We start from the raw sequence: 19382 nt of genomic DNA on the forward strand, positions 1-19382 counted from the left end.
AATGGTTGGTTTAAGTGGCCACTTTACACACTGTGTAACATTCACCATTCTGCCCATATTTAAACATCCATATTCCTTCAATTCCTTCATCTGTTGATGTTTGTGAAGTTAAAGAGCTGAAACCTTTATTTATGCGGGTGAGATTCATCTAATTCAATTATTTCACCGACATACTAGGCAACGCCTAAAAATATTATTTTTTCAATTTATATACTTCTTCATGGACCAGGTAATTTATCAACAATATTTTGAGTTTGTCCAAATTTTTGTAGACAAGGACTGGATTCAACTCCCTGGGGAGCTGTTTATAATAACATATTCAAATCTCACCCGCATAAATAAAGGTTTCAGCTCTTTAACTTCACAAACATCAACAGTTGAAGGAATTGAAGGAATATGGATGTTTGAATATGGGCAGAATGGTGAATGTTACACAGTGTGTAAAGTGGCCACTTAAACCAGCCATTGACAGGTCATAAGCCCTGTAGATGCCTAGACTTCCATATTACCTTCTCTTAAATGTTCTTCACCTCTGTTGTAATATGTTGATACAATAGTTAGTAAAGATAAGGAAATAAATCAATAATAAATAATAATAATAGTAAAAATAAATATTTTTGGTAAAACTTAAGTGCTGAAACCTTTATTAATGCAGTTGAGATTCGTCTAACCGAATTATTTCACCTACATACTACTAGGCAACGTTTATTACGGATTGTACAATGGCGTGTAGATTTGGACGATGCATGTGAAATGGGCATTAAAATTAAAATTTTCCTTTGTTTACAACTAACTTAACTTTGTTTACGAGCTCTTTATTTATGTTAATTCGGCGTTTACTGGTCCTCTGATGTAACGTTATTTCCAGTGTTGTTTATTCGAGTTGTGCTTTTTGAACTCCATTATCATATCATGGAGTCTCGCTGCGAAATGCAGTATTCGTAAAATATTTACATTTTGGCATATTCGAGACAAACGGCATAAATATAAATATGTATATGTGCACTGTACCTTTAAGTATTTATAATTGTAGTGTATGTATACATACCTAAATATTACTTACATCCGATTGGATCATTTTTATATTGTCAACAATTTATTAATTACATTTTTGTTCAGACTTTTTTTATTCATCTGGGTTTTAACTTTTATTAAGTACTTTTGTAAACAGTTTTTCATAACGTATATAGACTTTATATTTTCTGTAAGTCCATTAAGTATATTTATGATTTTTTTATTACAATAATAATAAATTTTTAGACTCTTTTATAAAGTACATACAAACATACAAAATCCATATAATATAACAACAACAAAAAACCTTAATTTTAATAAGTTGTATCTACATACCTTATATTCATTATGTAATGTACAAGTAATTAAATTCTCTTATAAATTAAATGTGAGTATACCAAGTATCAAATAGTATGTTGATAATATTTTTTTTTAACGATCTGTCATCTGTCCTTGTCCGCCCCGTAGTATAGCGGTTAAAGCGTAACGCTACCGAGCGTAAGAAGTGAGGTTCGACTCCAAATTACTATTATAAATTACTGTTATACAAGTACATGTTTTAAAATATTTTTGTTAATGCTATCTATATCTGGGTCGAGATTACAAACGCTAGCTTCATCGGTACATATTTGCTTATTGAAATCTTCAAGTATAAAGAATAAGTACTTTGGTGGACGAAAAGTAATACCTTCCAGTCAACCATAAACCATTGCCTCGATTATGAACGCTATCTTCATCTGTATATATCGAGACGGTATATTTAACTTCTGTACTATCTGTAGCTTACCTCGGTATGTTCTACCTACTTGTCATATCGACATCATATGATCGAAACAAGCCAATGAAATGACCGCAAACAATTAGTCCGCGTTCCTTACGTCATTAACATTTAAAATAGTTCTCATTTACATTTTAAATTGGCTTCTGTAATAAAAAAGTGCTCCCTTTAAAGCGATTATAAACTCCAATAAATCCCAATTCAAGCAAAAAATGCTCGCTTGAACATGAATTTTGCTTGACTTTTGGAAATCACCTGAACGGTACGCTTAACGATCGCTGTACGTATCTACCGATCGACTACAAAGGTACAAAGTCGGCTCCTATAACGTTTCGATACATACACTCGGAAAGATAGTTAAGCAGATGGAAAAAAATTAATAACTTAATTATTTTTTTAGAGTGGTAACTTTCTGACGAATATAATCTGTGTCTGACGCCTAGATTCCATTGGCCACGCCTCTTATACGTCACGATTTATGTTTATATGTTCCTGCCATTGAAATTCTTGTAGAACAATTTCACGAATCTTGACGTCACAACAACCAAGGCCAAACACGTCGCGTTTTTCTACGAACGTATTTTTATTGAATTTCTTTTTTTACATTTATGCATGAAAACATTCCTCCACAATATCCAAATTGATTTTGATGAAAATGCAATTAATTATCCCAAATCCATTTGATATATTTTATCGGTATTCGAAGTATGTGATATTTCCCTATTGAACGCATTTAGAAAAAACATGTTTCTCACACGTATTATGTTTCGAACAAAACTTTTAATTTTACTTTAAAAAATAAATTAAGTAAAATTTAAGATAAATGTTACCTTCCCATTGTAATACGGGCCCTGGTCCCGGATTGAGTGTTAAGATAAGTTGTGTCCGTTTTTTTAAATATTTTAAAAAGGAACACTAAAAGTTTTATGATCTACAAGACATTGTGTTTGCTTTTACGTTATTATTATTATTTATTATTTAAATCTTAAAATAAGGCACACATATCATACATATTGTTATGTGTGTTCTAATAATAACATTGCAAATATATTTAATTTATAAATTGTTTATCACATATGTCTTGACCATTATTTTAAATTTTGATATGTTTTTTTCTTCATAAATATTTTTTTCCATTTCGTAATACTTTTTAATTGCTTTAAATAAAATTGAATTTTGTGACTTTGCCTTTTTCCTAAATGAAAGTCTAATTTTGTTCTTTTCTCTAGTATTGTGATTGTGTTCACGCTGGTTCCGATCAATTTTTTTCCAAAATTCTGTTTTTTTATTAGAGTTTATAATTTTATGAACAAATATCAGTGTATTGTAAAATATTCTTTGTTTATATGTTAATAATTTCATTTCATTTACCATCGACTTATGTATTAATTATAAAAATAAAAATACGTATATAATTTTATTCCACTTTTATTTATAAATTTTTAGCAGTGACCGGGCATCGTCGTGACCGACATTACCGACAAAGTGGAATAAAACTATATACGTATTTATATTATTATAATTAAAATGCAATTCCACCAAGAAATGTCAGTAGAAAAACTCAATATATGTTATGTATTATTTCGTCTACTTGACATTAAATTGTAATGCCAAGTAGACGAAAGTGAGCATTTTCGACACTTCTTTCTGTTCGTGTTCAGTTGAGGAATAAAGCTGCCAAAGCTGCTCGCAATATTTGCGCAGTGTACGAAGAAGATTCCATGAATTATTGGCTAATTTGATGGTATTAACATAAGTTGTGTCCGTTTTTTTCCAAATGAAGAGAACAAGAGGGTGGAACTTACGTTTTCACCTAATATATTAGTTTTTATGTTTTTTGCCCGTGTATTTTTAAATGTATAAAAATATAAAAACAGTGTTGTTTTTAAAAACTGTTTTCTTATAATTTGTAAAGGGATTGTGAATATGGAATAAATGTTTAACTACTTTTATAATCCATTAATATTTTTAATGAATTTTCGGACCTTAATTTTTCGTTCATCGATTAGTAAGTAAACAAAGCAGTGAACTCAAGTATTTGGTCATCTGAACGTATTGAAATTTTGCTGTGGAGATTTTTTCCCGGATTTTTAATGATATTAGAAACTACTTTTTGTGGTTTAAAAGATTTATAATATGTTACAATTAAATTTACTGATATTTTAGAGAAATAACTATTAAACCTTAAGTGTGGGTACTCAGTATCACAAGAAAGGTGAGAAGCAGCAGATCTCCGTTAATTTCAAATTTCTGTAGTGATCAACAAATGTTTTACGTATTTTAAATTAATCGGAATTATTTATCGTGTTGTGCTGTTAAATATTTGTTTAACGTTTGGTTAAGTTAATTTGTTTTTAATTCAATTTTAAATACTGTGAAATGCGTATGCAACATTATTTTTTAATCAAAAACTTAAGTATTTAACAAAAATTATATTTGTTTCATTTTCAATTTTCGGAGTTTAATTAATTACGTTTACCCGATTATTATTATTACATTCTAACTTTATTTTAATGAATTGTTTAGTGCTTTGTGACTAATTAAACTATTTTGTGATTGAATATATACGTTCGTGTTTTGTTAGAGACAAAAATTCATTGTTTGGAAGGCAGGAAAATTCACGCGGAAAACATCTGAACCTGTAAGTATGTTTTTTATATGTTTATCGGAATTATAAGTATTTTTCCACAGTTAAACAGACGATTTAATGTCACAATTTTATATATTATTACTGATCGCACTTATTGTTGTATTAATATTGTTTACATACATTGTTTATGCTGAATTACAAATAGACATTTTGTTCAAATGGGACCAAGGTACGTAAAAAGCAAATAATCTTTTCTAATTTTATGAATTTCTAACTTGTGACCGCCAAAAGGTATTGTGAAACGCTTAAAACCATTATTTCTCACACTAAAATTTATGTTATTTGCATTATGTTTTGTAAATTAATTTCATTTTTAAAAATCGACAAACATCTGTAGAGTGCGAATTTAGGTTGTACTTGATATTAAACACGGATTAATATAAAAAAAGGAATCAAAAATGGCAGTGAGTGTTTTATTTTCACAACATTATTTGTATTTAAGGTACCTTGAATAGTCAGTGACCTAAATTATAATCACTGCTACAATTTTGATGAACTTGCGATCCGAGTGTCAATAAAGTGTCATGAACCCCAAGATCATAATATTTTGGAAAGATAGGATAAAATAAGAATTTAGAAGATGAAGACGTAAAAAGGCACAATAATGTCGGTATTTTTCGCAGGTAATCAATATCTACACTCAGTTCGAATGAGGTCCGAATTTAGTAAAAACGTTTGAACATTATAAATATGTATCATGTTTATAAATAGTACAAAAAACTGGACATCAAAAATACAAAAAATACTACTGACGCAATAATGTGGGACACATGGACATAGTGGTACAGTATAGCGGAATAAACATACCTACATACGCCTAAAATATGGTTCCATTCACAGAACAGGTCAATTCTCTATCAATTGAACGTAGTTATGCAGGAAGCAGCCAGTCCAAGATTTTGAAAAAAATAGATATTGATATTATCGAGTGCAGTAAGGTCAATGTTCTGCTAAAAACAGGCAGACCGCTTTCATACAAAAAACGGTATTAATCACCTTCTGATAATAGCGTTGTTCACAAAATCGACATTTCTCAATTTTTAGAAAATACCCACAGCACCAGAAAAATCTTACCGTACTTTAAAAATCATTAAAACTGGTAAAATACATAATCAGATTCTTGTCTGCAATATAAAAAAAAACGAATGAATTAATTGTTTATCATTTGTCAAAGTCAAAATATTCCATCTGTGTAGATTTGATTATTCACTCTTTTCACAAAGGTGCCATTATGGCTGGCTGCTTATAATTATTATTCCTGTATGGGCAATACTCGTTTTAAGCCACTGATATGCTGCAGCAAGGTCGAGGTGGGCATAATCGAATGAAAATAATCGAAATTCTCGATTATTAATATCCTTAAATAGGCCGTTGAATATATATTTTTTTTACTATTAAGAATCGCAGCGAAATTCAGACGAACGCATGAGCAACCTGTGTATATTTTATTACCATATACACAGGGCAACTAACAAAGCAATGGTTATCTCTGTTACGATCATAAGCGCGTCTGTAGCGAAATCACAAATAACTATTGAGGTGCTAATAAGCGACGTGATAACAATTTCTCGCCATGGATGTTTATCGTATTCGCGATCACAATGCAACATCCGTGAACACTTAATATTAAATGTCAAAATATTTACGATTCGCGACGTATAATCCTGCTGCGCAATCACATATTTGAATTGCACCGGTGTAAATATGTCAAATATTCCAAAACGGCTATTTTTATTTATCATGCTATTTATTGCATGCGGTTGCACGGCGGTTGGCGAGCTAAATGTCAGGAAAAGCAGTCGCCATAGCAATTGTTTGTAGTTTAATTTTCACTTATTGTATTCGATACTACTAACTATTTTGCAAATGCAATATATTGTATTATTTTTTTTATTTAACGCCGATTTTTCGCCAGTGACATGTATTTATTTTCGAGGAAAACAAAAAACAAACTTGACTTAGAGATTACACACGCGTTGACTTATGACTGCGATAACTTAAGCGTGTTCATTATTGTTCATTGTGATCGCTCAAATGCTTAGCATGTTTTTAAGCTTGTCGATAGTTATTTGTGATTGAGCTACTGAACGCGAGAGAGACAGAGATTGTTTTCATACTGCGCATGCTGTGCGACGTCATATCATGCGCTTATTTACAGTCACAGATACTACACGAGCGCAATGTGTACATTTATTGTTCGTGCCAGCTCTTCCTAACAGACCAGTATGTTACGATTTTTAAAAGAGTTGTCGTGTCATGTTCTTGAATAAAATTACGGTATGATATATTTTATTTTTTTTTAAATTCCGAAGTGGTTCTAGTGTAATTTAACGGAACTGGGTTGCAGTCCCCTGATATTGTGGAAGGATCACAGATAAGAGACCCGTGGTACAAACCCGCTCTAGCACAACTCAATCCGCATTTTTCAAGCACAGTTATTTCACCACGATGTATTTTGATAAATCATTTCATCGATGAATTATATGTATACACAAGATGCGGCGGTAAGCACCCGTCTCGTGTTCCATTCAACTGAGGTTCCGGAACTTATCTCGTATTTCATCGTTTTTTAAATATTTTTTTTTAATTTTTTTTTTTCATTTTAAATATTTTTTTAATATGCTAATATATCTTCTTGCCCATACTGAGCATCGTGGTTTCGGATGTGACAGGGTTTAAAAAACACCCTGTATAGCTTTGAATTTACAATAAACTGGAATAAACAGTTCGTCTTTTTTACTCTACTATGCGTTTTGCACGGCAATGTTTATGCGGTAAGACGCGACAACGCTCATTTTAAAAAATAATTTGAACCTATCGTTCTATGAAGCATCGTTTCTATTTTAATTATACCTCATTGAAATAATTGATTGAATAACGCATAAATTTAACAAATAAATACATGTGTTTATGTAAAATATTAAAAAATATAAATAAAAATATATCTCGTTTAAAAACAATGGTTTACTTCAAAACCATAAAAACAACATACATAGTAGTGTTTCTACGTCATGAAGCGTAAGTACGAGGCCTAGAACAATTGGTAACATCTTAATTCCAAAATTAAAAACAACAGCACATCATTTCACTAACAGAGAAAAAAAAAATTAATGAGATGAACAAAGGAAATGAAAATTGCGATCAGGAATACAACATATTTAAGAAAAAAGTCAAAAATTATATTCATAATTATTTTTTATGCCACTCATTGATAACACTGTGTAATTAATATTTTAGATTGGAAATATTTACTAACCTTAGATTATGCAATAAGAAAAAAAAATTAAATTGGCTTCTTAATCAAGAATTTTTATATTAATGTTAAAAATAAACAGGGTGTTCTTAAAACCCTGTCACATCCGAATCAACGGTGATCAGTATGAGCAAGAAGACAAATTGGCACATTAACATAAATTTTTAGATGAGTAAAATTTACAAAAATAAAATATTGAAAGAAACAAATGGTTGCTTACTTCTGCAAGGGAGAAGCTCGGGGAGGGGAGGGGGGAGTCCGATACACCGTCAACCATATGGCCACACGCAGAGGTAAGCAACCATTTGTTTTTTTTTATATTTTACTTTTAAAAATTTTCTGCGTTCTAAATATTTTTTTAAATATTATTTTATTTTATTTTTTAAGATTTCAGTCTTTCTAAAAATGTATTTTTATGTGCCAATGTGTCTTCTTGCCCATACTGACCATCGTGGTTTCGGATGTGACAGAGTTCTAAGAACACCCTGTATAATTGGTTCAAATTAGATTTTTACGTATATTATTTTTTGTGATATATTATTTTTTCTTATTGATTTTTTTTCTTTTTTTGATTGAGCGGATAAAGTCTAACTACTGCTCCTTATTTAGACTTTAATTGTTTATGTAAAGATATTTATTTTTAAGTAGGATTAATATTTATCTAGGTAAACTTCACCAACAAGCCACAAAAAGTAGCTTGGTGTGGTTTTTATATTTATTAGGTTTATTTCTTTTTTATGTGTCTTAATTTTAAATAAATAAAAAAATAACGGAATTGTACACAATAATTATTTTTTCTTTTAGGTAATGGGAAACGTTAATATAAGTATATTTATAATACGTAATACGTAATATTTTATAAAACGTTTTATAATACGTAATATTAGAACAAAATACAAAAATGTATTTCGTTCTAATATTACGTATACTTTTTTATAAATAAATAAACAAAAAAATATATTAAAATGTTTATGGTATATTATCAACGTATCCATGTTGATTGCAGTTAAAAAATATTTTGACATCGGCACTTGATACAATATTTTATTACGCGAGCTATTTTCGATAAAGATCATTATTATATGCCCTGAAACTGGGTAGATTTTTGTAATAATTTATTCGTTCGTTATTTATTCGCTCGTATGATAAAACTTAATGGCTTAGATCGATTAAGAATATGAAATATCAAACATTTGTTTGAAGTGCTAGAAACAAATATGATACCTATGCATAATATATTGGTAATTCATTATAATGTAATGTAATTATATTTTTTTAAGATAGTTGTACAAATGAAATTTCAACACCTAGTAATACCTAAACTAATAAACAATATACAGGGTGGCCGGAGATGTGACGTCCAAAAGTAAAATGGAGGTGCCTTATATTGAGGGGTATACCAGTATAACAGTAACTGAAAGTACAATTTTAAAAGAATAAGTAATAAAAAAAATCCTGAAAAAACCTTCCAGAAATTAAAAAAAAACCGATCAGGTTCAAAATTTTTAAAAACCCATTAAAAATTCTTACTCGAAAACTACACAAAATCGCGGAACACACATGGGGGTGATTTGAATACCCCTCAATATGAGGCACCTACATTTTACCTTTGGACTTCACGTCTCCGGCCATCCTATATACACAACAATAATTTTAAAAACAAAACATTGTCGAGAATATTTTGAGTTTTCCCAAATTTTTATAGACAAATACGAGATTCAACTCCCTGGGGAGTTGTTTATATGAAAATATTACAACAGAGATGAAGAACATTTTAGAGTTTTTTTACAGAACAATTTTTACATTTCTCTAAAATGTTCTTCATCTCTGTTGTGATACGTTTAAAAAAAATAATATTAACAGCTCCCCAGAGAGTTAAATTCAGTCCTTGTTTGCAAAAATTTGAACAAACTCAAAATATTGTTGATAAATTCACCTGGTACATGAAGAAGTATAGAAATTTAAAAAAAAAGACTTTCAGGCGTTGCCTACTATGTAGTATGTAGGTGAAATAATTTAATGAGATGGATCTCACCCTCATAAATAAAGGTTTCAGCTCTTTAACTTCACAGACATCAACAGATGAGGAAATTGAAGAAATATGAATGTTCAAATATGGGCAGAATGGTGAAAGTTACACAGTGTGTAAAGTGGCCACTTAAACCAGCCAATGACAGGTCATAAGCCCTGTACATGCCTGGACTTTTATATTACCTTCTCTAAAAAATTTATTTATTTATTTATTTACACCTTTTATAAAAATACAATTTCACGTTCACTTTGCCCAGCTAACATGTTATTCATCTCTGTTGTAATACGTTAACAAAATACTGTTATAACATCTAGACGCTTTCCGATGACTCTCTATATACCTATATGGATGTTTGTTTTTAACCAAAACCGTCGCCATCCCACGAAACCATGCAATAGACCCACCATCCCAAATCTCTTTCGGTAACTCATTAAACATCTTTTAGCTCTTTATGATACAAATTGTTTTAAGTTGCCTGGTTTCTTGTTTAGGGTAGTCTGAAACCTTCACCTACCCGCGTAGGATGGCGATGAATTTCGTTAACACACAGCACATCACTAAACATATCGTCGGAATCGTAGAACAACGACGGATGTGCGAAAAATGCGGCAATAACTTTATTTTATTGTTGGGCATTTTTCTAGGGTTAAAAAAAACTATTCAGTCAAACTTGGTAACTACGAAGAAGGCGGGACCGACTGAATTTGGGGGTTATAACTATATCTCGTTGTACCAGAGAAATGTTGTTTTTAAATCCAATCGCCCTTGCATATTGTCAGTATTAAAATTTTTAATAGATGCTTACAAACATGCTAGTATCTAAATTTCCAATTCAAATAGATAAACATTCGTATTTTTTCACAATGTTAACAATAAAGGGAGAAGGATAGAAAAAACTTTTTACACACTTCAACATATTTCACGCCACGCACGTTCTATTTTATAAATAATATAATACTTACTAACGTACTTAGCGCGTCCGGTTGGATTATATCCTACCACTCCAATATGCGGCGTCATAGTATAATAATAATAATAATCATGTTTAATTTTTAAAAAAACTATTTCTTTATCTACTACATACACACTTGGGTAATAGATTTCTCTGGATCATGTCTAGTCTGCCTAACTAGGTACAACCTGTTTTAAGGCAGACATTTTTATGCAAAATGAACAATAACTTTACTACCAACTAGTTAAATTATTATACAGTTATACAATATTAATTTGTACCATTTATTATTTAAGAATGTTTTTGAGTAAATTTTTCAATTTATCTGTACCTAAACCCAGTAACCATTTTTTTACAAATTTATTTAATTGAATCTGGGTCACGGTGTTGCAATGTTTAAGTAACATTAAATATTTTGGAGCCCAGAAACCTGAAATTTCTATGCCCGGATTCAGAGTTTGTGGTAGACCCCATGAATCATCCTCTAGTTTGACTTCTGGTAGTGTTGGAGTGGTCCTTTTGAAATTTGGTAGAATAATTTGCTTTCACAAACATTATTATTCTAAAAATATATAATTGCCTTATATCTAAGATCTCAAATCCCTCAAATATCTTGACGCTGGGGTACATAAAGGACTTTTTCAAAATCGTTTTAATTATTGATTTTTGAGCAGATTCGAGAGGTTATTATATTGATTTATTAGTGCCACTAATTTAATAAATAATAAATTAAATAATTGTCACTTTTTCACAAATTGAAACACTTCTGCTTGTTTTTCTTATATTTGATTTATTTATACATCTTATCATAATACTTTGCCCAGCTAACAAGGGTACATACCCCGTTCCAAGCTAGGCAATTACATTTTAAAACGTAATAATAATTTACAAATTAAAAGAAAGAACAGACAAATTAAATATAAACTTACTGGTATACATATATTGATACATAAACATACATGAAATACGAATTTGTGTATGTGTGAAAGAAAGTTTTTCTTCAGATTTTATACGATTGTTTACTTTGACCGATGGTTCAGTACTATCCGTAGCAGAAATCTCGTATACAGTAGAAAAATACGGGGGTACTATCAATGAAGTAAAAAAAAAAGTCTAACATACAGACCTCGCTTCCTCTAATTTCATACATCTTCTCATGCACGTGCGCCGATTATTCCGATTTTCGACATGTCCATCTTCGAGTATTTTTCCTCTTTTTCTGTATCCATCAAAATTCGTATCGTATTTTTTAGCCGCTCTTTCGCCGTCCATTCGCTCTACACGTTTGTTTCGGACCAACACAGAACTCCTTTCTTGATCTCGTCGATTATTCTGGTCTCAGCCTCAAATAATGCGCGGATCCCAACATTTATCCACACATAAAGTTTTTGAAAAAATCCACAAATTACCGCATCAACTTGCTGGCATTTTAGGGGAGACCGAGGAGAGTTGAAACAGTTTCTATATTCCCTAGTATATCTCAGCCAACAAAAGCCCTAGGTACCTCTTTAAATTTTATACTTCAACATGGTCAATTTTATACACTGTAATTTTAATTAAAAATAGGTCAAAATAATCGCGGTCAATCAAAAAATCGACTAAAACTGAAACAACTACCCGCGTTACAACTATCCTAGTACCGACGTAAGTTGAAACAGGGGTCAGGGTGAGTTGTATCTGTGAAACTAGATAAAAGAGGAGAGTTGAAACAAGCTGTTTCAACTCTCTTAGGCCCAAAAAATCACACCATGTCTAGAATAATAACTTTTAACTTTAAAACAAGAGGCGAGCTATAAAAAACAATATCACGCTTTGAAACTTGAATAGTGAGTACATATTGGAAATAATATCACGGTAGCATTTACGTAATACATATCAAATAACAGGTCATCAAAGTATTAGCCTTAAACTTACTTTTGGTAAAAAAAAATTATCTATATATCGTTTATAACCCAACCACTCCCTGCAGACGGCTGTTGCTAACTCCATCATGTGGCGCAACAAAAACGCAATAAATGCGCGATGTTGTCAGTTCTCTATGGATCATAGATTTTTTTTAAATCGCCATTGTTACAACTCTTCTCTGTTACAATTCTCCTCGATCTCCCCTACTTACTAGGGAACCTACTTGAAATAGATAAAAATTCCAAAAATGGAGTGCAATATGCAGATGTGCAATAATGTGTAGATGTCAAAAATTTGCGTCAAGTGATAATTGAATTAATTGAGATCACAAGGCCCTAGACTCCCATAAAACCCTTAAAGATCTTTGTTTTTGATGATATATATCTACGTATCAAATATAATGTATTAGGGACATAAAACACTGTCGAGAATCGGAATGTGCTTTGTGCCTAATCATATAATCGTAACACCGATATAATAAAATAAAATACTTGTACATACGAAAATCTAATTAGAAATTTATTGACAATCAGTTTGGTCACGCAGCGCCTTCAGATAAATTATTATTAATAGTTTGTAAACCAAATATTGATAGTTTTAATAGGTTGTTTAATTTATTGAGGCAAAACATACGGCTTTCGGTGTTGTGTGATACATACCACAGCTTACAACACACGACACAAGGCACACAATAGTCATTGAATAAATTAGCATTACCATCGTTAATAATTTACAATAGCAATTTCTAAAGTTGGGTACTTGCTAATTACTATACACTGGAAACAAAATGCAACATTTTTTTTGTCTCAGAAAGAAAAATATGTGATTCTCATAGTATTTTTTCTCCTTAATTCAAATATGATATTGGTCATTCCCTCAGCGTAATAATTCTCTATTGCATAGAACAGAAGCGTTTTAATTTTTTGGTTTGGTTTTAGTTTGGTTTTTAGCTTAACAAAAACTTTTGCACTTGCAATTCTTAACTCAAGTACCTACGACCTGTTGAATCGCTGTAATCTGTAGCTAACTTCGTGGTCAAAAATCATATAATGGTTTTTCTTCGTATGGGGGACTTATTAGACGGTTATTCCCATCACACAAGATTTCCAAGAAACAGACATTTATAAATTCAAACATTTTAATACTTTTTGTATTCTTCACTGCTCGATATTCAAATATTCTGACTTATCTAGAAACTGTGAGTAACATTTTTGTATACTTGCCAAGCTGCATTCTCCAGTTGATTCATTAGTTCCTCAAACTTTTCAACATGCGTTAGTGATCATATTTGTGGACCCACAAATATTCCTCTTTAATTTTTGCATCATTAATTTATTGCAAGGAAACATCTGTGTGATGTACATGAAACTAGTGGTATTGTCCGTGGCTTTGATGAAATTCTGTGGGTGATTTAAATTTAAAATGTTTTTTTTTAATATACGTAAGGCGGGATGTGGGACTGTGTAATTACTTATTTTGGTTACATTTTTCATGCAGAACTGTATTCTTTCTCCGCCCGGACATCGACAAAATACAATAGCGATAGCAAGTGACTTCAAAAGAACTCAACAATACAGCACAATAAGGAAATTCAATGTTTTATAAAATTGATATTTGTCAATAGACTATTAAACTATGCCAATTTTTTTTTTTTAAATTAATTTTTATAAAGTCTGTTGTCAGCGCTATGATTATAGTTTTTTATTTCTGAAATAACTCCGCATGTGACATCAAAGGTTCTCTTTCGCTTATTCTCGACCAGTCCTGCCCATTGGTCTATTGACGGCAAGTAAACCGGAAATCTTCCATAATTCTCTTATCATTGGTTGATTCATATGAACTAGTCATATCGTTCGTAGTAGTAGTACGTTTTTATCAAAACATTTTTTTTTACGTTTTCAGGAAACTTTCCCGTGCAATTGAATAGTCCAATTTTTACCGCGCGCAAGAAAACATTTATTGTATCCTATTTCCCGTAGGGCCGAAGTTACGCATTTAACTGTAAATAATAATATGGTCCCACACGTGACAACCTCCTTCGATAAAAAGCAATACTTTTTTCACAAAAAGGATACTTCATATTTATATACAAAGTTCAAATAATGCTCTAGTGTAATAGAGATTCCCTGGTAATAAAAATATGTATGTATGTATGTGTAATTTAATACATAAAAATGTAAATAGCATTTCACGTGCTAAACTAATCTAATAAATATTTTTTTCACATGCTAGTAAAAATATAAATAACAATAAATGGCTAACACTAGCAAACAACGCGCAACGCGCAACGCTTGCAGCGTTAGTACCTAAAGGTGATGGATACTTTCCGCCATATTACATGTGTAACTGTTACAAACATTCCTTACTATCGGTAATAATTTAAAAAATAATAATTCATAATAATTTAAACTCAGGTGTGATAAACGGTATGGAATTGTTGTGGAGAATTTATACTTTATTCGCGGAGCGGCTGCAATCTGAGACGATCCGTCAATACATCCATAGGAATGTCGAATGTATCGGCTGTTTAGTGTTTCAAGCGAAGTAAATTAATTATTACATTAGCTGTTGTGTACTCGTGGACAAATTTAAAAACATCAATATAACTATGTTTAATCGATAATACCTAATGGAATTTTATTGTTGAGTAATATATCTTATTTGTCATTTTAATAAACTCCCAAAAACGCTTGCTAATTGAGTTTTTTGGGTTATTGTGCCGTGTTTCATTATCACTCTTTACCGATGCGACGTTTCTAATCGGATTGCCGCGTCCATCGTTAACCCTTCAAATTTGAAATGTTTGTGTAAAATAAGGGCTCAAATATATTCTTAAATGTCCTTGTAAGTTGATAAAAGGAAAATGTTCAAACATCCCAAATGGCAGTTTGCTTTTTAATCAGCAGAGGAAGGAGGCTCGAAAACAAAAAATAAAAATGTTGTCTTTATGGCTTCCTATTAAATTCCAAAATAGATACAAAACATTTCTCACCAAAAAGGCATTACAGATGTCCAGGTATTTACAAGTTTATGGCATGCCATTGGATGGTACATTCATAACTCTAAAGCGTGTCAACATCTATAGTAATCAGCCAATCATAATCATAATCATAATCAATTCATAATCTCTTTAAATTTCTAGACTTCCGTATGCATGTCTCAAAAATATTTCTTTCATCTCTGCTGTAAGTTTTTTTTGCACCACTACAGGCCAGGAGGCCCAATTACAGTGGTGAATTACATTACAGAACAATCAGGCTTGAGAAAAATCACATTTTAATTTTTTGTGTTCTCACCGGGAATCGAACCCGGAATCTTCCGTGCGTGAGTCAAGCGTCTTGACCACTTCATCACGGAGGCCGTAGTGTCAAGAAGGTGTACCTTATATCGTCGTATACGACGATAAATGTACGTCCACCTTGATAACTACTTTAATTTACGTCACAAGTTCTTCTAAACCAACCGATGATAGAGAGTTGTGATAGATCTCTGGTTCCCGGGAAGCCAACCTTCCAATCGGGGCAACTCACAAAAATAACTAGTGACGTCACGCGCGGAGTAATTAAAAAAACATAAAACTTTAAAACATCGAGGCGATAATAATATGATATATAAAATATATTTTGGCTTAGTATGACAGTCTTTTAACAAATAAAAAGGATTAAAAAACCACTGAACTTCCTCATTGACAATACATACGAATAAAAAAAAAAACGATTTTTTCAAAATACCTATAAACCTTAAAATCTATATGTTTTTATATTTGTCTTATTAATTATAAAAACATGTAATACATATTCAACATTTTAAACTCCCAGGGCTGGTATTCCAAACGCTCTCATGGTCATAGTATGTCGTGTATTTACATCCAAAATACACAAGAAAAACTGTTTTCTCGTGCCACGAGAGTAGTTCAGAATAGCACCCCAGGAGTTATAAAAAATCGTTTTGGACACTACCTAAAAAGAAATAATTTTTGTGACAATATATAACAGATAAAACAATCCAATATAGTTAGAAAACATATTTTAGAGGATAAAACACGGGAGTCTACTTTTTGCCGTTTTGAAGTTAAAAATGCGGAAATCATCCCAATTATTTTATACTTGAATAAAACACCAAAGTCCACTTCGTGATTAAAAGTATTTTTAATTTGAAATAAATATCTGAATTCCATATTCTTTTAATGCAAAACACATCAGTAGTTATGCGTTATTTTAATGTGTACTTTTATTATCAAAATGTTAATTATTTTATATTGAAATTTCTTTATAGATTGAAATTATCACATGTATTTCAAAAGTAAAGTTTTCATGTTTTGGAAATCACACAATCACAATATAAAAAATAAATTTTGTGACAATAATAAAAGTTAATATGATATAATCCAATATACTGAGAAAACATACCTCAGAGGATGGCATGGCAGTCCACTATTTCCCGTTTCGAAGTTGAAAATACAGAAATTATCGCAATTAACTATTTTACACTTGAATAAAACACCGAAGTCCACTATCTTCAGTTATAGTATTTTTATTCCACTATATTTTAATGCAAAAAACATAACTTGTTCCGGATTCGCTCTTTGATGTGTACTTTTATTATCAAAATAATATTTTTTTACATTGAATATCTTTATACCTTGATTGAAATTATCACATTTGGTTCAAAAGTAAAGTTTTCATGTTTTAGAAATCGCGCAATCATAAAATCTGGTTTTCTGACTATTGTTTTCAATGTGACTTCTATGGTTTATCCTTAATTATTTGAAACATAAAACGCATTATTAAACACTATGAATATAAATTACATCAATAGCTATTTTCGTATTTTAGTACATAGGGTAGTTTAGGCATTTCTATCGTGAATCACGATACTATCGATTTATAACGGATAAAGCAAGTTCGTTGCGGACTTGGTATGGATGGAGTAGAGTGTAATTTCGCCAGAGGCAGAGCGTGCCCTCAGTTCGGCAAATGCTTATTCACACGTGCGAAGTGTGAACATAGCTATACTTTATTTATTTGCAGCCGGCATTGCGAAATAATCACCGAATTTATAGTCGGATAATACATCCAGTCGGGTCAATCTTCACATACAATAGTTATGGGTGCTTTATGAGATAATCATGTGATGAATTTCAATTTGCCAAAATGTAATTACGTAGATTTCTAAACGTATCTATTCGATTCAACTAGTAATTGATGTAAATCGAAAACATGTATTAAAATAATCTGTTATTACTGGCCAATAATTTATAGGTTTTCAACTCTCGCGCTATTTTTAACTAGTCGTAAATTACTGGGCTAAGAAATGGGAGTCAAATTGTGGTCAACTGGGGGTGCGAATCTCGGACCTCCGATCTGCAGTTCGCGAAACTACCTGTATACCATTAGAATGAGAACATAACCCGATCTACTGGCCCATTTCAAATTGATCGTACAAATCCACACGACACGATAAAATCATGTGTTTGCAAAAGTTGTGTCCATTTTTTCCAAATTTAATGAGCACCAAAGGTTTTTAAAAAATGGCAATGGTTATGCGTCATTCGGAAGAAATTTTCTACTTTTCGGGATATTGTGTTTGCTTTTATGTTGCACGTTTTATTTTATTTGATTACAAGCCTATACAATAGAATTTCAAATAGACGAAAATAAGCGTTCACGACACCTCGTTATGTTCGCGTTCAATCGAAAGAATAAATCTGCAAAAGATACACGAAGTAGTTGCGCAGTGTACAATAAAGATGCTGTGAATCATTTACTAATTTGCTGCAAAAAATTAAAAAGAATACTTTTTGTAAAAAAGAGAGAGAGAACGAGAATATTTATTTGGTAACAAACGGACACAACCTATGTAGGTATATTAAGATCCAATGATTGATAATTATTGTATATTTATTTTAAGTATTTCATTGATAAAAATATACATCATGTGCATATGATGTATTCCTTATATTTATAATGTATACTTTGAATCGGGTTATGGTCCAGTGGCTAGTGTCCCGGGCTCGTGTATCAGAGGTCCACGGTTCGAACCCCACTCCTTTTTAAATAGCGAGTTATGTACAACTCATTGAAAATGGCCCCCAAAATTAAAACGCCTGGGTAAATCATAAAAGTGTAAATATTTGTTTTTTTTTTTGTATGTATATTTATTGAATCACCTTTTCAAACAATATTCCGTGTCTACCTTCCTAGGAATCGAACCCCTGCCTCAACATGGCAGGCAAACGCACTCACCAGTACACTATGAGACCGATTAATCTGCACTCGATTTCCTTTGGTAGGATTTTTACCTGAGTGAGATTAGCCACTAAATAATATAATAAAAATCATCATCATTCCCCTTTCCGCACCCGTATGCATAGGGCACTGTATTTGTAAACCAAATGCAGCTTATTTCGATAATCTGTTACATGAAGGTGAGGTGATCAGGCTTATACTTCAGGTGCCAATCCAGGAACAATGAAATACTGCAGTTTACAAATCCAAAAAATATTATTCACGTCCACCCTGCCAGAAATCAAACTCAGGACCTCGAAAATGGTAAGCGGTCGAACCAACCACTACACTACGAAGCAAACTTATCTCAACTCGATTTCCTTACCCGAAAGCAGCCATCTAGTCCAAATAAGGGAAATAGAACAAATCTAAATATTTCAAATTAATTCGAAAAAATATGAAATTGAGAAATTTTTATAAAAAAAAAAAATATTATTAAAAGTTTATATTAGTTCTTAAGATGTTATGAACTAACTTAATAAGGCATAAATAAATAAATAAAAACACTCGT

This window comes from Micrasema longulum, unplaced genomic scaffold, assembly GCF_059751315.1.
Source record: "Micrasema longulum isolate JH-2025_06_02 unplaced genomic scaffold, ASM5975131v1 h1tg000915l, whole genome shotgun sequence".
Lineage (NCBI taxonomy): Eukaryota > Metazoa > Arthropoda > Insecta > Trichoptera > Brachycentridae > Micrasema > Micrasema longulum.